Source organism: Pinus tabuliformis, chromosome 3_2 (assembly GCF_031772625.1).
Source record: "Pinus tabuliformis cultivar Carrire ecotype Pingquan chromosome 3_2, CPIR1, whole genome shotgun sequence".
Lineage (NCBI taxonomy): Eukaryota > Viridiplantae > Streptophyta > Pinopsida > Pinales > Pinaceae > Pinus > Pinus tabuliformis.
This window is the reverse complement of record NC_142302.1, coordinates 852,966,521-852,979,890: the sequence shown is the minus strand read 5'-3', so window position 1 is coordinate 852,979,890 and position 13,370 is coordinate 852,966,521.

The following is a 13,370-nucleotide window of genomic DNA, read 5'->3' as shown; positions in this document are numbered from 1 at the left end:
TTTTCAATGTGGAAAACATTGAGGGATCTATATCAGAACAGCAGCAATCAGAGGAAGCTGGCGCTGAAAGACAAACTTTAGAAAATCAAGTGTGAAAAGGGCGACATGATCTCTACATATCTGAACAAGCTCACCACCTGCAGGGATGAGCTTGGAAGTGTAGGAATCACAACAGCTGATGATGACATGGTGATTCTTGCTCTCCTTGGTCTTCCTAAGAGCTAACATAGCTACCAAGACTCGGTAAATGGAAGAGAGAAACTACCAGATTGCGAACGACTATGGTTGGATCTAATGCAGGAGGAGATTAGAAGAAGCAACAAAGATGGTTCTTCATCCAAGGAGGATGAAGAAAATTGTAGCTTAGCAAGTAAGGCAAAGAGGGGAAGGAGAAGGATTCTCATCTCAAATCGAGTTCTTCCCATGGTGGGAAGAAGATTGACAAATCAAAAATGCGATGCTTTCATTGTCATGAGGTGGGAAATTATGCAAAAAAAATTTCCATTGAAGAAACCCAAGATGGGATCCAAGGAAGGATCTGAAGGCGAGGAATTGACCTCTCAGTTCGAATTGGATTTTACCCTCATCGCATGCATGGTTTCATTGATGATGGGTTGTGGTTGGTTTCTTGACAATGGAGCCTCATTCCACATGACCAGCGATAAGAGTCTGTTCAATACCTTGGAGGAGAAAGACCTCAAGATATTCATAGTGATGGGTACTGATGAAAAGTATAGTGTTTCAGGTGTGGGCACGGTTTCTTTTCAGAGGGAGCATGGAGCTCGCATTACCTTGAAAGATGTGAAGTATGTGCCTGGACTGAAGAAGAACTTGGTATCAATCAGATGTTGGAAGACAAACTAGTCTTCAGTGAGGAAAAAATTTTCCTTAGACACATCACCATGAGACAGGTGAAGCAGATCGGTTCACGAGTCAAGGATCTGTATGCTCTTGGGGTTCAAGATGCATGCAAAGCCTTGAGGAGTAAGGAAATTGTTGGAGACTTGGTGGTTGAGAGAGAGAGTACATTACCTCTCAACATGCAATGCCAAAATAAGTCTCAGACAATTGTGGAGGAGCTACAATTGGTGAAGCAGCTTCAGGAGGTTGTGGAGTAGCCACAACTGGAGAAGTTGAGAGGAGACCGAGTGGAGGCATCCACTCATGCAAATACCTCCAGTAGGGGGAAATTTCGAGCCAAGTGGGCAAAGGGATCACATGCATCCATACCTCTAGGTGGGAGGTGGGGCGATGTGGAGTGACAGTTTGGAGGAGGCTGAAATAGGGGCAGGATCCTTGAGGTACCCAACCTCTTTGATTAGACCTTGCTACGGGAGCCCCGACATGGAGTAGTAGGATTGGTTGAGTGGATAGAGACAAATTTGAATTGAGCGGCAAAGGGAGCTTCAGCATCAAAGGGTGTTTTCAGCCCAATAGGGAGGTTAGTTGGGAGATCAGTTACTTACTTCTCAATAAATAAGTTGCAATGTAGCTGTGGGCAGCACAATGCAACATGATGAGAGGAGGTGCAGTGAAAATGCATGCTGGGAGATAAGACCAACAGCAGCACGGATGCAGCAGGAGGAATCAGTGTGATTGATGCAATCAGAGATCAAAGTGACAGAGGCTAGAGTAGCCAGATACTGAAGAGAGAAAAGGTGCAGAGTTTTTTAGTCGAAAGAGGCAATAGGAGTCAGAGACTTTGATGACAGAGGCATCATTCCGATTCAAGTTGGATATTTTTTTTGTTTCAGAGTTGCTGGAGAAACAACACTAGGGAGAAGTGTTGCATGGAGAACATTCCAAAGGTTCAGGATCAGGTTTGGGTTGAATGGATTTCTTGTTGAGAGGGAGTGTTGAAAATAGCAACAAGAAAGTCTAAAAATAGAAATCCTATAAATAGCATTTCAGGTATCAGTGTTGGAAATAGCAACAAGGAATGATAAAATAGAAATGCTAAAAATAACATTGCTATAATTAGCATTTCGCGATACATTCCAATTTTAGTTTGTCCCTAAACTAAAATTGAGAATTAAAATTCGAATTTGATCGTAGTAGTTGTTTGAAAAATAATTAATTAATTCATCTGGAGTTATTTAGTTGGAGAAAATCGAACATGAAGTCTATGTGAAGACATGCAACAGTTATCCCTTTGATTGAGGAAGCTATCCCTTAATTAAGGAGATAAGGTTGAATTGTATTTTTGAGTTGTAATTAGTTAGCTCAGTTAACTGAGTTAAGTCCAGTTAGATTAGCTCCAATAGTTTGTGGAACTGATTGTGAGTTCAGTTAGTTACTGCATGCATGCATGTAACTAATGTACTTCAGATAACTGAATATTCTCTCATAAATAACTCATGCATGTCAATTCAGTCAGAGACTCAGTTGAGATCAAAGGAAGGGACAGTGTACTATCAGTTGGAGGATTTTTCCTATATAGGAATATCAGCCATGCAGAAGGAATTATCTCCTTCAGGATTGCGCAGTTATATCAGAGCTTAGTGAGAAGTGTGTGAGGTAATTTCACACAGGTGGCAGCTTCTGGACCCCAAGAGAAACTACACAAGGAAATAGGAGGCTTGGAGGGCAGAGAAGAAGGTTGTAGAATCCTTTGACTCTCTCTGAGTAGCATTGAGGGATTGTACTGAGAGCTGGATAGCCAGTGAGCTAAGGCTTTGTGTAATCTCTGAGATATTTCCACTTGTTTGATAATACAGATAGCGGGGTTTTTAGCCGAGGCTTTCCCCATATTATTCTTCTGTGTTCATGTGTGATTCATTTCTTATTCTCTGCTATATGTGTTCTAAATTTATCTTGCTCAAATTGATTAAGCTTCCACAAGTTTGTTTGTAGAATTAGATCAAGTGCTTTTCTTTAGTATATTGCATTATCAGGTGATCTACAGTGGGAATTTCTACACCTAGTAATGTAAATAGTTTCCTGCCATATATTATACTGCCTACCTTATACAAATAATAGGAACCCATATATTGAACTAGCTCAGTTATGGTATCCTATCTTATAGAAGAACAAATCCCTATTCCATTTTTATTAATTCTAGGATCAATTTATTTGTGATTTTACCTTATCATAAAGAAGGAAAACTCCCAAGAGGATTTATGATGAGGTGGTAGATTTTTTTATAGGAAAAGGGAGATACGAGGAAAAAGAGGACAAAAATCCCATCAATATATATGTATTTCAATGAAAACCCTTATTTTTCCCCAAGTTTGTTCTTGGCATATGCTTATATGTTGACACTACCACCATGGTTGACTTTATTTGACAGGAAAAAGAAATGGAACTTCATTACACTCTCTTTTACTGTGGGAGATGCTGCCATAATAAATTATTCCCATTTCGCATAATTTTTTTAATTATCATAACCTTTTATTTTGGTTCAAGTCGAATCCATCTAAGGATTCAACCCTAATGGTATTTTTTCTAGTCACTTGTCATCTATGAGATACGCCAATTTGTTTATAATAATTTTAGAAGAAAACAAAGAGAATCAAGTACCTAGAATACCTACCCCTACCCCATTCTACCATGTTATCTTGAAACAAGCTCTAATAGTGAAAGAAAATAAAAATAAAGAGGGAAAAGGCCTACCAATTCTCATCATACTCTGTTAGGGTCCAACCCTAACCCCCTTATTTATGTAATAGGATCAATTCATAGTTATAGTTAAGTAAAGAGTCAATAAAGCCCATATTAATAATTGTAAGTGGTTAACCTCCATTTAATGAAGGGACCACAGTTAGTTGCAAATGGGCCATGGTATTAGATAGATGGTATTAATAAGAACCATGGTATTGCCCCATGGTATTGCATGTATGAATCCTATATAAAGGACAGAGACTCCCCTCGAGGAGCATCATGTCTTATTTTGTAATTGAGCTCATCTCTATTGGAGGTTTCCCCCTCCAAGAGGCAAGTGAACATTACTTTCTGAATAATAAAATACTTGCTATTATTTCTCATTGTTCTATGTTCTAGGTATATTTCTTCGCATATTTGGTATTCTAGTATCATCTTGCAGGTTAAGAGCATAACAAGTGGTATCAGAGCGCTTTCCAGGGCCGATGGGATCTCCAATTTTTAGCAAAAAAAAATTGGCTAGAGACATGTTCCAGCGTCTTTAAACCACGGTATCTGTTGTTGAGCGCATAAACCTATGGATTCGGGGAGACGTGCATGTAGGAAATACAAGAGATGGTCACGCTTGTTGGACTCCCTTGTAACCCCTGTGGGTACCCCTGCAAGTAGTAGTGCATTAGACAGAACTGCGCACAAACTGTCTTCCAAGTACCCTCTGGGTATATCAGAAGCCCCCTAGCTCCCTTGAAACCTCGCCATAGATAAATCGTCGGTCATCTTGCTGCTACAGTACACCGAGAACAGCACTCGGGGAGATTACTCATGCATACAATAGGGTAATCGAGTTGTACGGCTAAGGGTATGGTTGATCCTCCTTGGTTAGTGCCCTAAAAGATTGGGCCGAGTACTACTATCAGACCCTTATGTATATTGTGATTTGTAGCACCTGACACTTATGGAGACCATAGTTCCCTTCTCTATCTCTGGATCACGCATCCACTTTTCCAGATCAGATCTTGCAGGTGGGGTTTTGTCGTAGCAACAACAATCAGTTCCGTCGTTCAGATCTATCAGATTAGCCATTCAAATCTATCAAATCCATCAGATCCGCCATCCAGATCTAGCAGTCTTGGCTCTGTAGCCTTCACAACAATAAGATCCACCATTTAGATCTGACTAATTGTGTGGGTTCCTATACTTGGGCATGATTTTCGCAGGAATTTGGGCAACATTGAATTTTTTGGGATTCGGCTATCACAGTATTCTTAAGTAAGGAGTAAAATTTTGTTCGGAGAAAAGACAAAATTAAAAAAAAAAAAAAAAAAAAAGAGTTTGAGACCCCCCGGGATGCTTATTGGAGACTTAGCCCATAAGAATTAGGGTGATGAGCTGAGAAAGGTGGTACCATTCAATCGTTAGTGCCAAAAATTTCGGGCGTTCCCAAATTTCAAGTACATCGGATCAGTGCATGGTACAAACTAGAGCTCAAGCTATGGCCAATGAGAGGATTGACAACCTTGAATCAAGATTTAAAGATGTAATGTTGCAACTGAAGAACTTAAATGAAACACTCTCAAAGGGCAAGATGGAGGAACACGTGGAGGCATATATTGGCAATGAAAACATTGAGGGCGAGTCTTTCCAGTCTCTTCACCTCTTTGGCACCCACCAACAATCCCAGCTATGATCACCCAAGCTGGACATGTATAAATTTGATGGCTCTCACTCGGCCACATTGATAGCACAAATGGAGCCATATTTCACACTAAATCACATCATGGATGATGCGACTCAACTTAGTGTGGGTAGCATGTACTTGGACAATGAAAGATGGCAATGGTGGCAATGGCATCAACGTTGCTATGGAAGGCCCTTGACTTGGCAGACATTCAAAAATGCTCTTATGGATCGCTTTGACCATGAATCTAATTTTTTGGGTCATCTCACTAAGCTCCAATAGACAGGAACAGTGAACGAATATATTACAGCCTTTGAAGCCTTAGCTTTCTGCACAAGAGGTCTACACGATGAGTTCTACGTGGAATGTTTTGTCAATGGTCTCAAAGAAGCCATACAAGCCCACGTCCGACTACAACACCCTATCTCATGGCTGCATAATCGCAGGATAGCTTGTGAAGTAGAACGTGCGTTAGCGGCCCAGTCCAATTGCCCAAATTTCATAGCCAAGGGTCGCCCCACCTAGGCTCAAAGCACTACCCAAACACTCAAGGTTCAAAAGGTGTCACCAGTAGAAATGGCGGAAAGAAGAAAGCAAGGATTGTGTTACTACTGTGATGAGAAATACTCCCCCAGGCATAAATGCAAGGAGCCCAAATTCTTTCAAATTGATGCTACTGATCATAGTTCATCGGAGGAAGCCCCACCACTTGAGGAACCAGAGGAGGAAGAAGAGGACAACCAACAGGACAATGTACCTGAAGAACCGGTTATCTCATTGCATGCCTTGGCAGGGATTTCTTCTCCCCAAACTCTCAAAATCATAGGTTTTATTAAGCATCGCCTAGTAGTAGTCTTGATTGATAGTGGCAGTACACATAACTTTATCCATCAAAGAGTCATGGAAGTAGTGCATTGTTTTGTCCAAGCAGTTTCTAACTTATAGGTCCAAATTGCTGATGGGGGGGCAATGAAATGTAAAGGCCGCTGTTAAAATGTCAAACTTCAAATGGGGGATTATCAGTTAAAGACCCACATGTTTGCCATACACATGGGAGGGTGCGACATTGTCCTAGGTGTTGAATGGCTTCGCACACTTGGCCCATTCGCAATGGATTTCCAGGAGTTATATATGAGCTTTAAGCAAACCAACCAGACACATACCCTCCGCGAACTCCAGGCGGGAGCTCCCTCTATCATCAGCTCACATCGGATGGAAAAATTGTTTAAAAAGGGCCACCATGGAGTTATAGCCCAATTTAATGCCATCCAGGACTTCGAACCCAATTCTCTTCATATTCATCCTCAGATGCAATAGATCTCAAATAACCATCTGCCAGTCTTTGACAAGTGTCATGAGCTTCCACCCTCAAGAGGGGAACATGATCATAGCATTACTTTGGTCCCAGGGGCCCAACCACCAAATGTGTGCCCATATAGATATCCGTTTGCTCAAAAGAATGAAATTGAAAACATCATCAAAGAACTCTTGGAAGTAGGCATCATTCATCCCAGCATTAGTCCTTATTCATCGCCGGTGGTCATGGTGCTCAAGAAATGTGCCCAGACTTCATGGACCTCAATAAGTTGACGGTCAAAGATAAATTTCCCATCCCGGTTGTCAATGATTTGCGGGATGAACTAAATGGGGCTCAATTCTTTACCAAGCTCGACCTTCGCTCGAGCTATCACCAAATTCGCATGAAAGAAGTAGACATTCCAAAGACTGCTTTCTGAACTCATGAAGGCCATTATGAGTTCCTTATCATGTCATTTGGTCTTTGTAATGCCCCATCCACTTTTCAGAGCCTTATGAACCACTTTCTCAAACCATATCTCAGAAAATTTGTCCTTGTTTTCTTTGATGACATCCTCATCTACAGTCGCACTTGGGCCACACATCTTCAGCATGTAGATCTGCTCTTGCAACTGCTCTGCAAGCATAAATTATTTGTCAAGATGTCCAAGTGCTCTTTTGGCATGGAAGAAGTTTATTATTTGGGCCACATTGTGGGGCATGAAGGCGTTAGGGTGGACCCCAAAAAGATCCAGGCAATGCAGGATTGGCCTCAACCAAAGACCTTGAAGAGCTTGAGAGGATTTTTGGGTCTCACAGGCTACTATCGCAAATTTTTCTGCAATTATGGTCGCATTGCTAGGCCCCTCACTCAACTCCTCAAGAAAAATTCATTCCTCTGGAGTGATGAAGCACAACAGGCCTTTATAGCTCTCAAACATGCCATGTGTTCCACTCCAGTCTTAGCACTACCCGATTTCACCAAATCTTTTGTGATTGAATGTCATGCTTATGGTACGGGTATTTGGGCGGTCTTAATGCAGGAAGGTCGACCCTTGGCCTTCACGAGCCAACAACTAAGTGGTAAGAATCTGGGACAATCTACCAATGAAAAGGAGATGATGGCCATCTTATATGCAGTAGATACCTGGTGACCATACTTATTGGGGTGACATTTCCAAATCCGCACAGACCATCAGAGCCTTAAATATTTTTTGGAGCAATGCCTATCCTTGCCACAACAAAATAAATGGCTCACCAAAATGCTGGGATATGATTATGAGAGAATTTACAAGAAAGGGTGCAAAAATATTGTAGTAGATGCATTATCCCACCAATTTGAGGAGGAAAGTACCATGCTCGCAATTTCCCTTCCCATTCCAGAATGGATTGAAGAGGCTCGCAAGGAATGGTTTTCACATCCCTGGCTCTCCCAACTCATTAATCAATTGCAGGAGGATCCAAGTTCCACACCGGGCTACTCGTGGCAAGATGAGATTCTTAGCTACAAGGACAAAGTCGTAATATCACCAACATCCACCCTCAAAAGCCGCATTTTGGCGGAGTTGCACTCATCTCCCACTGCAGGACATTTAGGCTTTCAGAAGACGTATGCTCGCACTCGAAGATCATTTTTTTGGATAGGCATGAAAAAGGGAATTCTTACTTTTGTAGCTGAATGTGACATCTATCAGTGCCACAAAGGAGAAACAGTCAAATCCCCAGGCACATTACAGCCATTGCCCATCCCGGCCTCAATCTGGACGAAGGTTTCTATGGATTTCATTACAGGTCTTCCAAAGTCAGGAAACAAGTCAGTCATCATGGTGGTTGTGGACAGAATTTCTAAGTATGCTCATTTTTGCGCCCCACCCCACCCTTGTACACCGACTTTGGTCGCTCAATCTTTCATGGATCATATCTTCAAATTGCATGGCATGCCCACTTCCATTGTGTTTGATTGTGACCCAACCTTCACCAGTAACTTTTGGCAAGAACTCTTCCAGCTACAAGGTACCCAACTACAACTCAATGCCTCCTATCATCCACAAATTGATGGTTAAACTAAAGCAGTCAACAAATGTCTGGATACCTACCTTAGGTGTTTCACTTCAGAAAAGTAACATCTCTGGGTACAGTGGTTACCTCTAGCCGAATGGTGGTATAACACCAACTATCATGCCACCACCAAAATGACTCCATATGAAGCAGTTTATGGTCAACTCCCTCCTTCCCCTACTTCTTATATCAAGGGATGCTCGAAGGTACAAGCATTGGATCAACTCCTACAGAACTGCACAACCATGCTAGCCCACCTTAGAGAGAATCTTCATCAAGCCCAAAACTGCATGAAGCAACAGGCAGATCAACATCGCTCAGAACGCCAATTTCAATAAGGGGATCAAGTATTTTTTAGGCTGCAACCATATAATCAAACATCACTCAAAGACAAGTGTTATAGACATTTTTGTGCCTCGCGACATGGAGCATGAAATGTCAATAATTGCAGGGATCCTCAGTCCCTAAACATGTTGTTCTTACCCCTAAAAGAGCAAGGTCATCAAACAACAGCACTTCCAATCAGTTCTCCACCTGAAAACACTTCAAAACAGGCTATTTTTGGATCATGTCAGCTGCTCCACTGAGCATCTGCGCTGGAATGCAACTGCTCCTCCTTGTACCTGCGCTGGAAGTCAAATCTAATGAAGGCTACCTGCGCTGGGCGAGATTGGCCAAGTGGCACAGTCATTCTGCAAGGTGTCAACTGCCCAGGAAGCTTCCAAACTGACACTTGGTTCATGAGATTCGCCCTGTGATGAGTAAGAGGTACTTGATCACCATGTGTAAGCAAGGGTCTCCAAGTGGACTCAAGAACTGAAGATTAACTGAAGAGGGAGAGGACACAAGGCAGCTTCATGTCAGTCTCAAGCTGACTCATCCTCTCTTCTTCTCTCCTATATAAAGAGCTCTTCTATGAGGTCTAAGGAGGCTGGAATTTTGTGTAAAGCAAGGAGGTGCTGTTGGTTTACAGTTAGAGCTATTGGGTGATTGTTTTACTAGAGGTGAAGAGGAGAGTTCTTGCTGCTGGGGAGGTGCTGTTGGATTGGAGCCATCATTGGTTGTAACCTTCTCAGAACCCTGTTACTTCTATCAATAAAGTTTTGCATGTTCTCCTATATACTTGTATTGCATTGATGTATTGTATTTACATGTATATTTGATTCACTCTAATCCATGCATCAGTTATGAGTACTTGTATCTTGTAGTTTCCTCTCTTGTTTGTGCAGGATCTGTGTGTAGCTGGACCGGCAAAGAGAGCAAGGAGCTGGGAACAAGAGACAAAGAGAGAGGATAAGGATCGACTAAGCGAAAGACACCAGGTTGGTTAATCTCTTCTTCCTTCTCTCTGTACTTTCATAAAGGAAAACATCAAAGCTTTACTTTCAGTTGTTGCTAAAGACTGTCACCTTTAGAGTAGGGATAGGGTCACCCGAGTCGGATACTTTTCCCCACAACAAACTGGCGACTCCGCTGGGGAGCCTAGTATCTTGTTGGTGTTTGTAGTATCTTTGCTATTCATTTCTTGAAGAAAAGAGTACCAAATCGAAAAGCTTTTGACTATATCAAAAGCGAAGTAGAGGGGCTGTTACTCTTGCTCATTTGCTGAGCAAATTCAAGATTTGAAGAGCTGATCTACAAAAGACTCTTTACTCTTTGTGATAGCTTTTCATCCTCTTGATCATTCCTTAGCCTGTACTTGACCTATAGCTTTTTATTTCAGCAAAAACAGTGCATTTTTGAGCTTTTTATGACCCGGAATTCCTTGTAAACGCAACTCTCGTGTCTCAGTGCAGGCTGTCCACAGGCAGTCTGCATTCCAGCGCAGGTACTCCCTTCGGGAACTGCGCTGAGAATCAAACTGACAGACCAGAGCCTGCGCTGGTCCAGTTAGCCAGTGTCTTGCTGAGGTTTCCCTTTGTGTCTGAGCCCTGTTTTCACTGATTTTTTGCTGTTGCTTGCTGGTCATTGTACTTGCTGTAAACCACTTTCCTTGACATTATTCCGCCTCAGTTGTGTGATGAAACTGTGAATTTTCTTTCAGTATTTCTTGTTTCAGTTACAGTTTCCCATTGTGAAAAGCGAACCATTATAGCTGTGGCCTCTTACATCCTGAACTGTAAAAGTGTCTTTATGATCTTAAGAGCTAGTTTTATTACTGTTCATGGCTGTTTGAGTTTGTTTGTTTTTCATTTTATGGTTTGAATCTATACATTTCCAGTGTCTAAACAAGTCGATCATAAGGTGTCTTTTTGATTTTGGACAAGCTTGTTTATTTCTACTTGAAATTAGATTCAAAATTATACAACAGTTTCCTTTCTGTCTTACATCAACATTAAGGATAACGAAAAGAAATACATGCATTTTGCATTTTGCATTTGACTGTGTGCTTGACGATTTAGGAAAATGTGCTTTTTAGTGTGTGTTCTATGATCTGTGGAAAAAGTTGTGTCTTTCTTTTCCCTCAGTAGATTAAGGTTTTCAAAGTTGAAAGATTGAAAAGATTTGCTTCTCATCTTAGATTGCATATAGGAAGTTGTATATATACATCTCGTGGCGACCCTGAAAGGAAAACTGTTAAGCAAGATCAACATTAAAATAAACCCAATTTACATAACAACGCTTTGTAACATAACGCAAACATCTAGAGGTCTAGGTAGAGACGTGTTCCGGCGTCGTTAAACATAGTGACTGTCGATCTCTACGAAGGTGGGTGATTCCTCCTGAGAGTCGGTGGCACTAATACGGACTTGTGCTCCCGCGTACCGTCGCGTATATTGGGAGACCCCTATAGGCTTTTATCCTTTATCCGTAGGAAACCGTGTCGGCCGCCCTACTGATCGCGATGCAGTGAACACAGCATTCACGAAGATCGACCACCCGTACCGTAAAACGTATTCTGTGGTTTCGCGAAAGGTTTGGCACACCCTCTGCCTAGATCTCCAGAGCAGTTTCTTTTGGCCTTTTTCAAACTCTATAACTGAAAAAGTCCAACCGAGCATTTGTCACTTCGGGCTCGTTAATACATCGAAGGCGACTAGAGTCATCTTTAGCTTTTTCTCGACTCTTAAAACATGAAAAAGCAAGTTTGTGTCTAAAAGCGTCGTTAATAAAATTTATTTTAAGCGGAACATAATCACCTGTTATTCCCACGTTGATCTTTCAGTTGAAAAGTATGGAGCCCACCAACCAAGGAAGTAACCTTGGCGGAAGTCCAAATCCCTTCTCCTCTTGGGGAGATGTTGGTGCGCCTCATATGGCTACATTGTCACTTCCAGGATTGACAATCGGCCTCCCTGTATGGCTCTTTTCAACTAATGTAGTCCAGATCGCCACTAATCCTGAGCAGTCGAATCAACAGTCAGAACAATCTAGAACTACCCACCAGCCTTCCACTTCTTATGATACTTCCTCTGATCCTTCATCTTCGCAAGGTAGAGCTGGCAAAAGTCAGCCTCCCAAGGAGAAGAAGGAAAAGAAGAAGAGAGAAAAGAAGCAGAAGGAGCCTCTGGCGAAGGTGACTGGGGGCAAGCAGAAGAAAGCTGACAAAAACCCACACACTGCACCGACCGGGCCTAGATCGCCATGTGTCATTTGCAAAGGGATCCACTTCCATCGTGATTGTCCTTGTATTCCCTGGATACTAAGGGACTGGTCCCCAAGGTTGCACAATCCGGTAGCATCAACCTCTGGTTGTCATGTTGATTGCAATCCGTCGACTAATGAGAGTGAAGGACGAAGAAGGGGACCAAGATCACCCTGTCTATTGTGTGAAGGCAATCATGCTATCCACAAATGTCCATTCTTAGATGAGGCAAAGAGAGTTTTGGAAGATCGCCCGGTTTCACCGTTGCGACTTCCTCCTGGATACCAAAAACTCGTGCCTAATCCCTCGATAGTTGAAAATCCAGCTGGCCCGCTCAAGTGGTCAGCTGAAGTGTCGGTCATTGAGAATGAACCTACTGAATCCAGACCAGACGAAAGTCTAAAGGTCGAAACGGCAGTTGACCCGGTTCTTCCTTCAGAGGTTCTATCGTCCAATGACTCCGTCATTGAAGACCCGTCTTCAAATGACACCGTCGCCGAAGAGTCGTCTTCATGCGACACCCTCACTGAAGAGAATAAGGATGACACCATCCAGGTTCTTTTCATCAGCACCGATTCCGATGAGCGTCAGGGCAATGCGCCCATTCCTTTATCGCAGGAAGGAACATCATCAGAGTCATATCCGGCCGTATATTCGGTCCCACCACCAAGCAACCTGGTTGTATCCTTTGATTGGAATCAACTAGGCAGACCCCGGTTACCAGCCAGTATACCATTCAGAATCATTGTCCAGATCTATAGAATGATTATGGCTGGTACTATCATTGATGAAGGGGCGTCTGTGAGTATCCTTTCCTCTGTTGCTTGGAAAGCACTGGGTTCCCCAGCGCTTTTACCTGAGTTGAGAAATCTCTCAGGTTTTGATAAAGGAACCAGTCGACCATTAGGAATCCTCCCCAATGTACCTGTTACATTGAAAGGGAAGACCGTCAATATGAATGTGTTGGTCGTCCAGGGACCCTTGGATTATAACCTACTCCTTGGACGTGACTATATTTATTGCATGGGAGCGATAGTCTCCTCACTCTTTAGAGTAATGTGTTTTCCACACGAAGGAAGGGTGGTCAAGCTCGTAGACCAACTTTCATTTCCGGGATCTCGCATCGCAAATAGTCAAATACCAATCTTGAAT